Source organism: Corylus avellana, chromosome 6 (assembly GCF_965113065.1).
Source record: "Corylus avellana chromosome 6, dhCorAvel1.hap1.2, whole genome shotgun sequence".
NCBI classification, from domain to species: Eukaryota; Viridiplantae; Streptophyta; class Magnoliopsida; order Fagales; family Betulaceae; genus Corylus; species Corylus avellana.
The window spans coordinates 14870452-14886631 of record NC_142495.1 but is presented as its reverse complement, the minus strand read 5'-3'; positions in this window follow the sequence as shown (position 1 = coordinate 14886631).

Genomic DNA, 16180 nt, shown 5'->3' with positions numbered 1-16180 from the left:
ATCGTCGCGATCATGTCGGCGGGTCTCGAAGTGTAATTCAAGTCCTTTCGGCCGGGTTCGGGGCACTTGTTATTTTCGGAAAAAGTTATCGTTCGTGAAAGAAAATGGGGGGGTAAACGAAGTCGAATCACTTCGTGTCACCTGCCGATATGATTGCCTATAAGTTCTGCACAAGCTCGTAAAATTTCGAGCGAAAAAATTTCACTTCGCATCCGACCATTTTGTTCGGCCTATGGTTTCGGTCCTGGTTGTGAAAAAATACGACGTCGTCCGATTGGCCCGAAAATTTACGAGGGTGCTCTGTGCATCGTCGCGATCATGTCGGCGGGTCTCAAAGTGTAATTCGAGTCGTTTCGGCCGGGTTCGGGGCACTTGTTATTTTCGGAAAAAGTTATCGTTCGTGAAAGAAAATGGGGGGGAAACGAACTCGAATCACTTCGTGTCACCTGCCGATATGATTGCCTATAAGTTCTGCACAAGCTCGTAAAATTTCGAGCAAAACAATTTCACTTCGGATCCGACCATTTTGTTCGGCCTAGGGTTTCGGTCCTGGTTGTGAAAAATACGACGTCGTCCGATTTGCCCGAAAATTTACGAGGGTGCTCTGTGCATCGTCGCGATCATGTCGGCGGGTGTCGAAGTGTAATTCGAGTCGTTTCGGCCGGGTTCGTGGCACTTGTTATTTTCGGAAAAAGTTATCGTTCGTGAAAGAAAATGGGGGGGAAACGAACTCGAATCACTTCGTGTCACCTGCCGATATGATTGCCTATAAGTTCTGCGCAAGCTCGTAAACTATCGAGCGAAAAAATTTCACTTCGCATCCGACCATTTTGTTCGGCCTAGGGTTTCGGTCCTGGTTGTGAAATAATACGAAGTCGTCCGATTTGCCCGAAAATTTACGAGGGTGCTCTGTGCATCGTCGCGATCATGTCGGCGGTTGTCGACATGTAATACGAGTCGTTTCGGCCGGGTTCGGGGCACTTGTTATTTTCGGAAAATGTTATCGTTCGTGAAAGAAAATGGGGGGGCAAACGAACTCAAATCACTTCGTGTCACCTGCCGATATGATTGCCTATAAGTTCTGCGCAAGCTCGTAAACTTTCGAGCGAAAAAATTTCACTTCGCATCCGACCATTTTGTTCGGCCTAGGGTTTCGGTCCTGGTTTTGAAAAAATACGACGTCGTCCGATTTGCCCGAAAATTCACGAGGGTGCTCTGTGCATCGTCGCGATCATGTCGGCTGGTGTCGAAGTGTAATTCGAGTCGTTCCGGCTTGGTTCGGGGCACTTGTTATTTTCGGAAAAAGTTATCGTTCGTGAAAGAAAATGGGGGGGCAAACGACCTCGAATCACTTCGTGTCACCTGCCGATATGATTGACTATAAGTTCTGCACAAGCTCGTAAACTTTCGAGCGAAAAAATTTCACTTCGTATCCGACCATTTTGTTCGGCCTAGGGTTTCGGTCCTGGTTGTGAAAAAATACGACGTCGTCCGATTTGCCCGAAAATTTACGAGGGTGCTCTGTGCATCGTCGCGATCATGTCGGCGGGTCTTGAAGTGTAATTCGAGTCGTTTCGGCCGGGTTCGGGGCACTTGTTATTTTCGGAAAAAGTTATCGTTCGTGAAAGAAAATGGGGGGGAAACGAACTCGAATCACTTCGTGTCACCTGCCGATATGATTGCCTATAAGTTCTGCACAAGCTCGTAAAATTTCGAGCAAAACAATTTCACTTCGGATCCGACCATTTTGTTCGGCCTAGGGTTTCGGTCCTGGTTGTGAAAAATACGACGTCGTCCGATTTGCCCGAAAATTTACGAGGGTGCTCTGTGCATCGTCGCGATCATGTCGGCGGGTCTCGAAGTGTAATTCGAGTCGTTTCGGCCGGGTTCGTGGCACTTGTTATTTTCGGAAAAAGTTATCGTTCGTGAAAGAAAATGGGGGGGAAACGAACTCGAATCACTTCGTGTCACCTGCCGATATGATTGCCTATAAGTTCTGCGCAAGCTCGTAAACTATCGAGCGAAAAAATTTCACTTCGCATCCGACCATTTTGTTCGGCCTAGGGTTTCGGTCCTGGTTGTGAAATAATACGAAGTCGTCCGATTTGCCCGAAAATTTACGAGGGTGCTCTGTGCATCGTCGCGATCATGTCGGCGGTTGTCGACATGTAATACGAGTCGTTTCGGCCGGGTTCGGGGCACTTGTTATTTTCGGAAAATGTTATCGTTCGTGAAAGAAAATGGGGGGGCAAACGAACTCGAATCACTTCGTGTCACCTGCCGATATGATTGCCTATAAGTTCTGCGCAAGCTCGTAAACTTTCGAGCGAAAAAATTTCACTTCGCATCCGACCATTTTGTTCGGCCTAGGGTTTCGGTCCTGGTTTTGAAAAAATACAACGTCGTCCGATTTGCTTGAAAATTCACGAGGGTGCTCTGTGCATCGTCGCGATCATGTCGGCTGGTGTCGAAGTGTAATTCGAGTCGTTTCGGCCTGGTTCGGGGCACTTGTTATTTTCGGAAAAAGTTATTTTTCGTGAAAGAAAATGGGGGGGCAAACGACCTCGAATCACTTCGTGTCACCTGCCGATATGATTGACTATAAGTTCTGCACAAGCTCGTAAACTTTCGAGCGACAAAATTTCACTTCGCATCCGACCATTTTGTTCGGCCTAGGGTTTCGGTCCTGGTTGTGAAAAAATACAACGTCGTCCGATTTGCCCGAAAATTTACGAGGGTGCTCTGTGCATCGTCGCGATCATGTCGGCGGGTCTCGAAGTGTAATTCAAGTCCTTTCGGCCGGGTTCGGGGCAGTTGTTATTTTCGGAAAAAGTTATTGTTCGTGAAAGAAAATGGGGGGGTAAACGAAGTCGAATCACTTCGTGTCACCTGCCGATATGATTGCCTAGAAGTTCTGCACAAGCTCGTAAAATTTCAAGCGAAAAAATTTCACTTCGCATCCGACCATTTTGTTCGGCCTATGGTTTCGGTCCTGGTTGTGAAAAAATACGACGTCCTCCGATTTGCCCGAAAATTTACGAGGGTGCTCTGTGCATCGTCGCGATCATGTCGGCGGGTCTCGATGTGTAATTCGAGTCGTTTCGGCCGGGTTCGGGGCACTTGTTATTTTCGGAAAAAGTTATCGTTCGTGAAAGAAAATGGGGGGGAAACGAACTCGAATCACTTCGTGTCACCTGCCGATATGATTGCCTATAAGTTCTGCACAAGCTCGTAAAATTTCGAGCAAAACAATTTCACTTCGGATCCGACCATTTTGTTCGGCCTAGGGTTTCGGTCCTGGTTGTGAAAAATACGACGTCGTCCGATTTGTCCTAAAATTTACGAGGGTGCTCTGTGCATCGTGGCGATCATGTCGGCGGGTGTCGAAGTGTAATTCGAGTCGTTTCGGCCGGGTTCGTGGCACTTGTTATTTTCGGAAAAAGTTATCGTTCGTGAAAGAAAATGGGGGGGAAACGAACTCGAATCACTTCGTGTCACCTGCCGATATGATTGCCTATAAGTTCTGCACAAGCTCGTAAAATTTCGAGCAAAAAAATTTCACTTCGCATCCGACCATTTTGTTCGGCCTAGGGTTTCGGTCCTGGTTGTGAAATAATACGAAGTCGTCCGATTTGCCCGAAAATTTACGAGGGTGCTCTGTGCATCGTCGCGATCATGTCGGCGGGTGTCGAAGTGTAATTAGAGTCGTTTCGGCCGGGTTCGGGGCACTTGTTATTTTCGGAAAATGTTATCGTTCGTGAAAGAAAATGGGGGGGCAAACAAACTCGAATCACTTCGTGTCACCTGCCGATATGATTGCCTATAAGTTCTGCACAAGCTCGTAAAATTTCGAGCGAAAAAATTTCACTTTGCATCCGACCATTTTGTTCGGCCTAGGGTTTCGGTCCTGGTTGTGAAAAAATACAAAGTCGTCCTATTTGCCCGAAAATTTACGAGGGTGCTCTGTGCATCGTCGCGATCATGTCGGCGGGTCTCGAAGTGTAATTCGAGTCGTTTCGGCCGGGTTCGGGGCACTTGTTATTTTCGGAAAAAGTTATTGTTCGTGAAAGAAAATGGGGGGGCAAACGAAGTCGAATTACTTCGTGTCACCTGCCGATATGATTGCCTATAAGTTCTGCACAAGCTCGTAAAATGTCGAGCAAAAAAATTTCACTTCGCATCCGACCATTTTGTTCGGCCTAGGGTTTCGGTCCTGGTTGTGAAAAAATACGAAGTCGTCTGATTTGCCCGAAAATTTACGAGGGTGCTCTGTGCATCGTCGCGATCATGTCGGCGGGTGTCGACGTGTAATACGAGTCGCTTCGGCCGGGTTCGGGGCACTTGTTATTTTCGGAAAATGTTATCGTTCGTGAAAGAAAATTGGGGGGCAAACGAACTCGAATCACTTCGTGTCACCTTCCGATATGATTGCCTATAAGTTCTAGAGAAGCTCGTAAAATTTCGAGCAAAACAATTTCACTTCGGATCCGACCATTTTGTTCGGCCTAGGGTTTCGGTCCTGGTTGTGAAAAATACGACGTCGTCCGATTTGCCCGAAAATTTACGAGGGGGCTCTGTGCATCGTCGCGATCATGTCGGCGGGTCTCGAAGTGTAATTCGAGTCGTTCGGCCGGGTTCGGGGCACTTGTTATTTTCGGAAAATGTGATCGTTCGTGAAAGAAAATTGGGGGGCAAACGAACTCGAATCACTTCGTGTCACCTTCCGATATGATTGCCTATAAGTTCTGCACAAGCTCGAAAAATTTCGAGCAAAACAATTTCACTTCGGATCCGACCATTTTGTTCGGCCTAGGGTTTCGGTCCTGGTTTTGAAAAAGTACGACGTCGTCAGATTTGCCCGAAAATTTACGAGCGTGCTCTGTGCATCGTCGCGATCATGTCGGCGGGTCTCGAAGTGTAATTCGAGTCGTTTCGGCCGGGTTCGGGGCACTTGTTATTTTCGGAAAAAGTTATTGTTCGTGAAAGAAAATGGGGGGGCAAACGAAGTCGAATTACTTCGTGTCACCTGCCGATATGATTGCCTATAAGTTCTGCACAAGCTCGTAAAATTTCGAGCAAAAAAATTTCACTTCGCATCCGACCATTTTGTTCGGCCTAGGGTTTCGGTCCTGGTTGTGAAAAAATACGAAGTCGTCCGATTTGCCCGAAAATTTACGAGGGTGCTCTGTGCATCATCGCGATCATGTCGGCGGGTGTCGACGTGTAATACGAGTCGTTTCGGCCGGGTTCGGGGCACTTGTTATTTTCGGAAAATGTTATCGTTCGTGAAAGAAAATTGGGGGGCAAACGAACTCGAATCACTTCGTGTCACCTTCCGATATGATTGCCTATAAGTTCTGCAGAAGCTCGTAAAATTTCGAGCAAAACAATTTCACTTCGGATCCGACCATTTTGTTCGGCCTAGGGTTTCGGTCCTGGTTGTGAAAAATACGACGTCGTCCGATTTGCCCGAAAATTTACGAGGGGGCTCTGTGCATCGTCGCGATCATGTCGGCGGGTCTCGAAGTGTAATTCGAGTCGTTCGGCCGGGTTCGGGGCACTTGTTATTTTCGGAAAATGTGATCGTTCGTGAAAGAAAATTGGGGGGCAAACGAACTCGAATCACTTCGTGTCACCTTCCGATATGATTGCCTATAAGTTCTGCACAAGCTCGAAAAATTTCGAGCAAAACAATTTCACTTCGGATCCGACCATTTTGTTCGGCCTAGGGTTTCGGTCCTGGTTTTGAAAAAGTACGACGTCGTCAGATTTGCCCGAAAATTTACGAGCGTGCTCTGTGCATCGTCGCGATCATGTCGGCGGGTGTCGAAGTGTAAGTCGAGTCGTTTCGGCCGGGTTCGTGGCACTTGTTATTTTCGGAAAAATTTATCGTTCGTGAAAGAAAATGGGGGGGAAACGAACTCGAATCACTTCGTGTCACCTGCCGATATGATTGCCTATAAGTTCTGCACAAGCTCGTAAAATTTCGAGCAAAAAAATTTCACTTCGCATCCGACCATTTTGTTCGGCGTAGGGTTTCGGTCCTGGTTGTGAAAAATACGACGTCGTCCGATTTGCCCTAAAATTTACGAGGGTGCTCTGTGCATCGTGGCGATCATGTCGGCGGGTGTCGAAGTGTAATTCGAGTCGTTTCGGCCGGGTTCGTGGCACTTGTTATTTTCGGAAAAAGTTATCGTTTGTGAAAGAAAATGGGGGGGAAACGAACTCGAATCACTTCGTGTCACCTGCCGATATGATTGCCTATAAGTTCTGCACAAGCTCGTAAAATTTCGAGCAAAAAAATTTCACTTCGCATCCGACCATTTTGTTCGGCCTAGGGTTTCGGTCCTGGTTGTGAAATAATACGAAGTCGTCCGATTTGCCCGAAAATTTACGAGGGTGCTCTGTGCATCGTCGCGATCATGTCGGCGGTTGTCGACATGTAATACGAGTCGTTTCGGCCGGGTTCGGGGCACTTGTTATTTTCGGAAAATGTTATCGTTCGTGAAAGAAAATGGGGGGGCAAACGAACTCGAATCACTTCGTGTCACCTGCCGATATGATTGCCTATAAGTTCTGCGCAAGCTCGTAAACTTTCGAGCGAAAAAATTTCACTTCGCATCCGACCATTTTGTTCGGCCTAGGGTTTCGGTCCTGGTTTTGAAAAAATACGACGTCGTCCGATTTGCCCAAAAATTCACGAGGGTGCTCTGTGCATCGTCGCGATCATGTCGGCTGGTGTCGAAGTGTAATTCGAGTCGTTTCGGCCTGGTTCGGGGCACTTGTTATTTTCGGAAAAAGTTATCGTTCGTGAAAGAAAATGGGGGGGCAAACGAACTCGAATCACTTCGTGTCACCTGCCGATATGATTGACTATAAGTTCTGCACAAGCTCGTAAAATTTCGAGCAAAAAAATTTCACTTCGCATCCGACCATTTTGTTCGGCCTAGGGTTTCGGTCCTGGTTGTGAAATAATACGAAGTCGTCCGATTTGCCCGAAAATTTACGAGGGTGCTCTGTGCATCGTCGCGATCATGTCGGCGGGTGTCGAAGTGTAATTAGAGTCGTTTCGGCCGGGTTCGGGGCACTTGTTATTTTCGGAAAATGTTATCGTTCGTGAAAGAAAATGGGGGGGCAAACAAACTCGAATCACTTCGTGTCACCTGCCGATATGATTGCCTATAAGTTCTGCACAAGCTCGTAAAATTTCGAGCGAAAAAATTTCACTTTGCATCCGACCATTTTGTTCGGCCTAGGGTTTCGGTCCTGGTTGTGAAAAAATACAAAGTCGTCCTATTTGCCCGAAAATTTACGAGGGTGCTCTGTGCATCGTCGCGATCATGTCGGCGGGTCTCGAAGTGTAATTCGAGTCGTTTCGGCCGGGTTCGGGGCACTTGTTATTTTCGGAAAAAGTTATTGTTCGTGAAAGAAAATGGGGGGGCAAACGAAGTCGAATTACTTCGTGTCACCTGCCGATATGATTGCCTATAAGTTCTGCACAAGCTCGTAAAATGTCGAGCAAAAAAATTTCACTTCGCATCCGACCATTTTGTTCGGCCTAGGGTTTCGGTCCTGGTTGTGAAAAAATACGAAGTCGTCTGATTTGCCCGAAAATTTACGAGGGTGCTCTGTGCATCGTCGCGATCATGTCGGCGGGTGTCGACGTGTAATACGAGTCGCTTCGGCCGGGTTCGGGGCACTTGTTATTTTCGGAAAATGTTATCGTTCGTGAAAGAAAATTGGGGGGCAAACGAACTCGAATCACTTCGTGTCACCTTCCGATATGATTGCCTATAAGTTCTAGAGAAGCTCGTAAAATTTCGAGCAAAACAATTTCACTTCGGATCCGACCATTTTGTTCGGCCTAGGGTTTCGGTCCTGGTTGTGAAAAATACGACGTCGTCCGATTTGCCCGAAAATTTACGAGGGGGCTCTGTGCATCGTCGCGATCATGTCGGCGGGTCTCGAAGTGTAATTTGAGTCGTTCGGCCGGGTTCGGGGCACTTGTTATTTTCGGAAAATGTGATCGTTCGTGAAAGAAAATTGGGGGGCAAACGAACTCGAATCACTTCGTGTCACCTTCCGATATGATTGCCTATAAGTTCTGCACAAGCTCGAAAAATTTCGAGCAAAACAATTTCACTTCGGATCCGACCATTTTGTTCGGCCTAGGGTTTCGGTCCTGGTTTTGAAAAAGTACGACGTCGTCAGATTTGCCCGAAAATTTACGAGCGTGCTCTGTGCATTGTCGCGATCATGTCGGCGGGTCTCGAAGTGTAATTCGAGTCGTTTCGGCCGGGTTCGGGGCACTTGTTATTTTCGGAAAAAGTTATTGTTCGTGAAAGAAAATGGGGGGGCAAACGAAGTCGAATTACTTCGTGTCACCTGCCGATATGATTGCCTATAAGTTCTGCACAAGCTCGAAAAATTTCGAGCAAAACAATTTCACTTCGGATCCGACCATTTTGTTCGGCCTAGGGTTTCGGTCCTGGTTTTGAAAAAGTACGACGTCGTCAGATTTGCCCGAAAATTTACGAGCGTGCTCTGTGCATCGTCGCGATCATGTCGGCGGGTGTCGAAGTGTAAGTCGAGTCGTTTCGGCCGGGTTCGTGGCACTTGTTATTTTCGGAAAAAGTTATCGTTCGTGAAAGAAAATGGGGGGGAAACGAACTCGAATCACTTCGTGTCACCTGCCGATATGATTGCCTATAAGTTCTGCACAAGCTCGTAAAATTTCGAGCAAAAAAATTTCACTTCGCATCCGACCATTTTGTTCGGCCTAGGGTTTCGGTCCTGGTTGTGAAAAAATACAAAGTCGTCCTATTTGCCCGAAAATTTACGAGGGTGCTCTGTGCATCGTCGCGATCATGTCGGCGGGTCTCGAAGTGTAATTCGAGTCGTTTCGGCCGGGTTCGGGGCACTTGTTATTTTCGGAAAAAGTTATTGTTCGTGAAAGAAAATGGGGGGGCAAACGAAGTCGAATTACTTCGTGTCACCTGCCGATATGATTGCCTATAAGTTCTGCACAAGCTCGTAAAATGTCGAGCAAAAAAATTTCACTTTGCATCCGACCATTTTGTTCGGCCTAGGGTTTCGGTCCTGGTTGTGAAAAAATACGAAGTCGTCTGATTTGCCCGAAAATTTACGAGGGTGCTCTGTGCATCGTCGCGATCATGTCGGCGGGTGTCGACGTGTAATACGAGTCGCTTCGGCCGGGTTCGGGGCACTTGTTATTTTCGGAAAATGTTATCGTTCGTGAAAGAAAATTGGGGGGCAAACGAACTCGAATCACTTCGTGTCACCTTCCGATATGATTGCCTATAAGTTCTAGAGAAGCTCGTAAAATTTCGAGCAAAACAATTTCACTTCGGATCCGACCATTTTGTTCGGCCTAGGGTTTCGGTCCTGGTTGTGAAAAATACGACGTCGTCCGATTTGCCCAAAAATTTACGAGGGGGCTCTGTGCATCGTCGCGATCATGTCGGCGGGTCTCGAAGTGTAATTCGAGTCGTTCGGCCGGGTTCGGGGCACTTGTTATTTTCGGAAAATGTGATCGTTCGTGAAAGAAAATTGGGGGGCAAACGAACTCGAATCACTTCGTGTCACCTTCCGATATGATTGCCTATAAGTTCTGCACAAGCTCGAAAAATTTCGAGCAAAACAATTTCACTTCGGATCCGACCATTTTGTTCGGCCTAGGGTTTCGGTCCTGGTTTTGAAAAAGTACGACGTCGTCAGATTTGCCCGAAAATTTACGAGCGTGCTCTGTGCATCGTCGCGATCATGTCGGCGGGTCTCGAAGTGTAATTCGAGTCGTTTCGGCCGGGTTCGGGGCACTTGTTATTTTCGGAAAAAGTTATTGTTCGTGAAAGAAAATGGGGGGGCAAACGAAGTCGAATTACTTCGTGTCACCTGCCGATATGATTGCCTATAAGTTCTGCACAAGCTCGTAAAATTTCGAGCAAAAAAATTTCACTTCGCATCCGACCATTTTGTTCGGCCTAGGGTTTCGGTCCTGGTTGTGAAAAAATACGAAGTCGTCCGATTTGCCCGAAAATTTACGAGGGTGCTCTGTGCATCGTCGCGATCATGTCGGCGGGTGTCGACGTGTAATACGAGTCGTTTCGGCCGGGTTCGGGGCACTTGTTATTTTCGGAAAATGTTATCGTTCGTGAAAGAAAATTGGGGGGCAAACGAACTCGAATCACTTCGTGTCACCTTCCGATATGATTGCCTATAAGTTCTGCAGAAGCTCGTAAAATTTCGAGCAAAACAATTTCACTTCGGATCCGACCATTTTGTTCGGCCTAGGGTTTCGGTCCTGGTTGTGAAAAATACGACGTCGTCCGATTTGCCCGAAAATTTACGAGGGGGCTCTGTGCATCGTCGCGATCATGTCGGCGGGTCTCGAAGTGTAATTCGAGTCGTTCGGCCGGGTTCGGGGCACTTGTTATTTTCGGAAAATGTGATCGTTCGTGAAAGAAAATTGGGGGGCAAACGAACTCGAATCACTTCGTGTCACCTTCCGATATGATTGCCTATAAGTTCTGCACAAGCTCGAAAAATTTCGAGCAAAACAATTTCACTTCGGATCCGACCATTTTGTTCGGCCTAGGGTTTCGGTCCTGGTTTTGAAAAAGTACGACGTCGTCAGATTTGCCCGAAAATTTACGAGCGTGCTCTGTGCATCGTCGCGATCATGTCGGCGGGTGTCGAAGTGTAAGTCGAGTCGTTTCGGCCGGGTTCGTGGCACTTGTTATTTTCGGAAAAAGTTATCGTTCGTGAAAGAAAATGGGGGGGAAACGAACTCGAATCACTTCGTGTCACCTGCCGATATGATTGCCTATAAGTTCTGCACAAGCTCGTAAAATTTCGAGCAAAAAAATTTCACTTCGCATCCGACCATTTTGTTCGGCGTAGGGTTTCGGTCCTGGTTGTGAAAAATACGACGTCGTCCGATTTGCCCTAAAATTTACGAGGGTGCTCTGTGCATCGTGGCGATCATGTCGGCGGGTGTCGAAGTGTAATTCGAGTCGTTTCGGCCGGGTTCGTGGCACTTGTTATTTTCGGAAAAAGTTATCGTTCGTGAAAGAAAATGGGGGGGAAACGAACTCGAATCACTTCGTGTCACCTGCCGATATGATTGCCTATAAGTTCTGCACAAGCTCGTAAAATTTCGAGAAAAAAAATTTCACTTCGCATCCGACCATTTTGTTCGGCCTAGGGTTTCGGTCCTGGTTGTGAAATAATACGAAGTCGTCCGATTTGCCCGAAAATTTACGAGGGTGCTCTGTGCATCGTCGCGATCATGTCGGCGGTTGTCGACATGTAATACGAGTCGTTTCGGCCGGGTTCGGGGCACTTGTTATTTTCGGAAAATGTTATCGTTCGTGAAAGAAAATGGGGGGGCAAACGAACTCGAATCACTTCGTGTCACCTGCCGATATGATTGCCTATAAGTTCTGCGCAAGCTCGTAAACTTTCGAGCGAAAAAATTTCACTTCGCATCCGACCATTTTGTTCGGCCTAGGGTTTCGGTCCTGGTTTTGAAAAAATACGACGTCGTCCGATTTGCCCAAAAATTCACGAGGGTGCTCTGTGCATCGTCGCGATCATGTCGGCTGGTGTCGAAGTGTAATTCGAGTCGTTTCGGCCTGGTTCGGGGCACTTGTTATTTTCGGAAAAAGTTATCGTTCGTGAAAGAAAATGGGGGGGCAAACGAACTCGAATCACTTCGTGTCACCTGCCGATATGATTGACTATAAGTTCTGCACAAGCTCGTAAAATTTCGAGCGAAAAAATTTCACTTCGCATCCGACCATTTTGTTCGGCCTAGGGTTTCGGTCCTGGTTGTGAAAAAATACGACGTCGTCCGATTTGCCCGAAAATTTACGAGGGTGCTCTGTGCATCGTCGCGATCAGGTCGGCGGGTCTCGAAGTGTAATTCAAGTCCTTTCGGCCGGGTTCGGGGCAGTTGTTATTTTCGGAAAAACTTATCGTTCGTGAAAGAAAATGGGGGGGCAAACGAACTCGAATCACTTCGTGTCACCTGCCGATATGATTGCCTATAAGTTCTGCACAAGCTCGTAAAATTTTGAGCCAAACAATTTCACTTCGGATCCGACCATTTTGTTCGGCCTAGGGTTTCGGTTCTGGTTGTGAAAAAATACGACGTCGTCCGATTTGCCCGAAAATTTACGAGGGTGCTCTGTGCATCGTCGCGATCATGTCGGCGGGTGTCGAAGTGTAATTCGAGTCGTTTCGGCCGGGTTCGGGGCACTTGTTATTTTCGGAAAAAGTTATCGTTCGTGAAAGAAAATGGGGGGGCAAACGAACTCGAATCACTTCGTGTCACCTGCCGATATGATTGCCTATAAGTTCTGCACAAGCTCGTAAAATGTTGAGCCAAACAATTTCACTTCGGATCCGACCATTTTGTTCGGCCTAGGGTTTCGGTCCTGGTTGTGAAAAAATACAACGTCGTCCGATTTGCCCGAAAATTTACGAGGGTGCTCTGTGCATCGTCGCGATCATGTCGGCGGGTGTCGAAGTGTAATTCGAGTCATTTCGGCCGGGTTTGGTGCACTTGTTATTTTCGGAAAAAGTTATCGTTCGTGAAAGAAAATGGGGGGGCAAACGAACTCGAATCACTTCGTGTCACCTGCCGAAATGATTGCCTATAAGTTCTGCACAAGCTCGTAAAATTTAGAGCGAAAAAATTTCACTTCGCATCCGACCATTTTGTTCGGCCTAGGGTTTCAGTCCTGGTTGTAAAAAAATACGACGTCGTCCGATTTGCCCGAAAATTTACGAGGGTGCTCTGTGCATCGTCGCGATCATGTCGGCGGGTGTCGAAGTGTAATTCGAGTCGTTTCGGCCGGGTTCGGGGCACTTGTTATTTTCGGAAAAACTTATCGTTCGTGAAAGAAAATGGGGGGGCAAACGAACTCGAATGACTTCGTGTCACCTGCCGAAATGATTGCCTAGAAGTTCTGCACAAGCTCGTAAAATTTCGAGCAAAACAATTTCACCTCGCATTCGACCATTTTGTTCGGCCCAGGGTTTCGGTCCTGGTTGTGAAAAAATTCGACGTCGTCCGATTTGCCCGAAAATTTACGAGGGTGCTCTGTGCATCGTGCGATGATGTCGGCGGGTGTCGAAGTGTAATTCGAGTCGTTTCGGCCGGGTTCGGGGCACTTGTTATTTTCGGAAAAACTTATCGTTCGTGAGAGAAAATGGGGGGGGCAAACGAACTCGAATCACTTCGTGTCACCTGCCGATATGATTGCCTATAAGTTCTGCACAAGCTCGTAAAATTTCGAGCGAAAAAATTTCATTTCGCATCCGCCCATTTTGTTCGGCCTAGGGTTTCGGTCCTGGTTGTGAAAAAATACGACGTCGTCCGATTTGCCCGAAAATTTACGAGGGTGCTCTGTGCATCGTCGCGATCATGTCGGCGGGTGTCGAAGTGTAATTCGAGTCGTTTCGTCCGGGTTCGGGGCACTTGTTATTTTCGGAAAAAGTTATCGTTCGTGAAAGAAAATGGGCGGGCAAACGAACTCGAATCACTTCGTGTCACCTGCCGATATGATTGCCTATAAGTTATGCACAAGCTCGTAAAATTTCGAGCAAAACAATTTCACTTCGGATCCGACCATGTTGTTCGACCTAGGGTTTCGCTCCTGGTTGCGAAAAAATACGACGTCGTCCGATTTGCCCGAAAATTTACGAGGGTGCTCTGTTCATCGTCGCGATCATGTCGGCGGGTGTCGAAGTGTAATTCGAGTCGTTTCGTCCGGGTTCGGGGCACTTGTTATTTTCGGAAAAAGTTATCGGTCGTGAAAGAAAATGGGGGGGGCAAACGAACTCGAACCACTTCGTGTCACCTGCCGATATGATTGCCTATAAGTTATGCACAAGCTCGTAAAATTTCGAGCAAAACAATTTCACTTCGGATCCGACCATGTTGTTTGACCTAGGGTTTCGGTCCTGGTTGCGAAAAAATACGACGTCGTCCGATTTGCCCGAAAATTTACGAGGGTGCTCTGTGCATCGTCGTGATCATGTCGGCGGGTGTCGAAGTGTAATTCGAGTCGTTTCAGCCGGGTTCGGGGCACTAGTTATTTTCCGGAAAAACTTATCGTTCGTGAAAGAAAATGGGGGGGGGAAAACGAACTCGAATCACTTCGTGTCACCTGCCGATATGATTGCCTATAAGTTTTGCACAAGCTCGTAAAATTTCGAGGAAAAAAATTTCACTTCGCATCCGACCATTTTATTCGGCCTAGGGTTTCGGACCTGGTTGTGAAAAAATACGGCGTCGTCCGATTTGCCCGAAAGTTTACGAGGGTGCTCTGTGCATCGTCGCGATCATGTCGGCGGGTCTCAAAGTGTAATTCGAGACGTTTTGGCCGGGTTCGGGGCACTTGTTATTTTCGGAAAATGTTATCGTTCGTGAAAGAAAATGGGGGGGCAAACGAACTCGAATCACTTCGTGTCACCCGCCGGTATGATTGCCTATAAGTTCTGCACAAGCTCGTAAAATTTAAAGCGAAAAAATTTCACTTCGCATCCGACCATTTTGTTCGGCCTAGGGTTTCAGTCCTGGTTGTAAAAAAATACGACGTCATCCGATTTGCCCGAAAATTTACGAGGGTGCTCTGTGCATCGTCGCGATCATGTCGGCGGGTGTCGAAGTGTAATTCGAGTCGTTTCGGCCGGGTTCGGGGCCCTTGTTATTTTCGGAAAAACTTATCGTTCGTGAAAGAAAATGGGGGGGCAAACGAACTCGAATCACTTCGTGTCACCTGCCGAAATGATTGCCTAGAAGTTCTGCACAAGCTCGTAAAATTTCGAGCAAAACAATTTCACCTCGCATCCGACCATTTTGTTCGGCCCAGGGTTTCGGTCCTGGTTGTGAAAAAATACGACGTCGTCCGATTTGCCCGAAAATTTACGAGGGTGCTCTGTGCATCGTCGCGATCATGTCGGCGGGTGTCGAAGTGTAATTCGAGTCGTTTCGGCCGGGTTCGAGGCACTTGTTATTTTCCGAAAAACTTATCGTTCGTGAAAGAAAATGGGGGGGGGCAAACGAACTCGAATCACTTCGTGTCACCTGCCGATATGATTGCCTATAAGTTCTGCACAAGCTCGTAAAATTTCAAGCGAAAAAATTTCACTTCGCATCCGCCCATTTTGTTCGGCCTAGGGTTTCGGTCCTGGTTGTGAAAAAATACGACGTCGTCCGATTTGCCCGAAAATTTACGAGGGTGCTCTGTGCATCGTCGCGATCATGTCGGCGGGTGTCGAAGTGTAATTCGAGTCGTTCCGGCCGGGTTCGGGGCGCTTGTTATTTTCGGAAAAAGTAATCGTTCGTGAAAGAAAATGGGGGGGCAAACGAACTCGAATCACTTCGTGTCACCTGCCGATATGATTGCCTATAAGTTTTGCACAAGCTCGTAAAATTTCGAGCGAAAAAATTTCACTTCGCATCCGACGATTTTGTTCGGCCGAGGGTTTCGGTCCTGGTTGTGAAAAAATACGACGTCGTCCGATTTGCCCGAAAATTTACGAGGGTGCTCTGTGCATCGTCGCGATCATGTCGCCGGGTGTCGAAGTGTAATTCGAGTCGTTCCGGCCGGGTTCGGGGCGCTTGTTATTTTCGGAAAAAGTTATCGTTCGTGAAAGAAAATGGGGGGGCAAACGAACTCGAATCACTTTGTGTCACCTGCCGATATGATTGCCTATCAGTTCTGCACAAGCTCGTAAAATTTCGAGCGAAAAAATTTCACTTCGCATCCGCCCATTTTGTTCGGCCTAGGGTTTCAGTCCTGGTTGTGAAAAAATACGACGTCGTCCGATTTGCCCGAAAATTTACAAGGGTGCTCTGTGCATCGTCGCGATCATGTCGGCGGGTGTCGAAGTGTAATTCGAGTCGTTTCGGCCGGGTTCGGGGCACTTGTTATTTTCGGAAAAAGTTATCGTTCGTGAAAGAAAATGGGGGAGGCAAACGAACTCGAATCACTTCGTGTCACCTGCCGATATGATTGCCTATAAGTTCTACACAAGCTCGTAAAATTTCGAGCAAAACAATTTCACCTCGCATCCGACCATTTTGTTCGGCCCAGGGTTTCGTTCCTGGATGTGAAAAAATACGACGTCGTCCGATTTGCCCGAAAAT